The sequence below is a fragment of the Macadamia integrifolia genome, chromosome 10 (genome assembly GCF_013358625.1).
Source record: "Macadamia integrifolia cultivar HAES 741 chromosome 10, SCU_Mint_v3, whole genome shotgun sequence".
Lineage (NCBI taxonomy): Eukaryota > Viridiplantae > Streptophyta > Magnoliopsida > Proteales > Proteaceae > Macadamia > Macadamia integrifolia.
The window spans coordinates 13,033,184-13,033,954 of record NC_056566.1 but is presented as its reverse complement, the minus strand read 5'-3'; the positions used below and the strand labels follow the sequence as shown (position 1 = coordinate 13,033,954).

Here is a 771-nt window from a genome sequence, read left to right as displayed (position 1 = left end):
TACTATTTGATTATTGAGTAGGGTGTTTTTTCTTTTGCCAGTTATTTCTACTTTTCACATTTGCAATGGCTATAATGTCCTACTCTGTTACTATGTTTTGATGTGAGCTTCTTGTTGTTGTTGCAATATGGTTTCTGTGTATCAAATTGGGACCCAAAGCTTAGATCAATTAATGAGAGATTGAATATTGTGCAGCAAATTGGGATCCAAAAGCTTGGGCGTGAGAGAAATGGAGAAACTGTGGGAGGATTGGATGGGGCCAGGTGGGGGGCTTATGCAGCCACTTTCTTCCACTTCATTGCTGTTGCAAAGAATATCATCTCAAGCTTCAACAAATAGCAATATCTTGCCCCGCTACAAATTTGTCTGATCAATCTTGTTTCATTGTTTCTATTTCATGCTTATGGAACCTATGACTCAGTTGCACTTATGAAATTATATATACTTTTTTTAATTGATTTGTTTATTATATCAGTCCATTATTTGAGACGTGTTAATTTTTTATTGTATATCGAAGCTAACATGTTTATGCCCCTAGGTGAGTCTTTAGCTCAAACGGAAGAGCATGTGGGGTTACACCCATGAGATGGTGGTTCAAATCCATCAGGACTCTAGAACTATTATATCAGCTCTGTTGATAATTGCATTTATTGTTCAATTTAACTTGCATTAGGGATATTTTCTAGTTGGTTTGCTTGAATTTAGCTAATGGAATTGTTAAATGTGAGGTTGGTTAACTAATGACAGTAATGGCTCAGTCCATCTACCTTC

At 36.2% G+C, this 771-nt stretch overlaps 1 long non-coding RNA gene across 2 annotated transcripts in view; it reads left to right on the top strand.

The window, feature by feature from the left end:
• The window catches only part of LOC122091063, a 25,151-nt gene extending 24,697 nt beyond the window's left edge, over nt 1–454 (top strand). For both annotated transcript variants that reach the window (XR_006143800.1, XR_006143799.1), the window contains one exon: nt 196–454. This is a non-coding gene — a long non-coding RNA (uncharacterized LOC122091063). The remainder of the gene's footprint in view (nt 1–195) is intronic.
• Nucleotides 455–771: the final 317 nt, after the last annotated feature.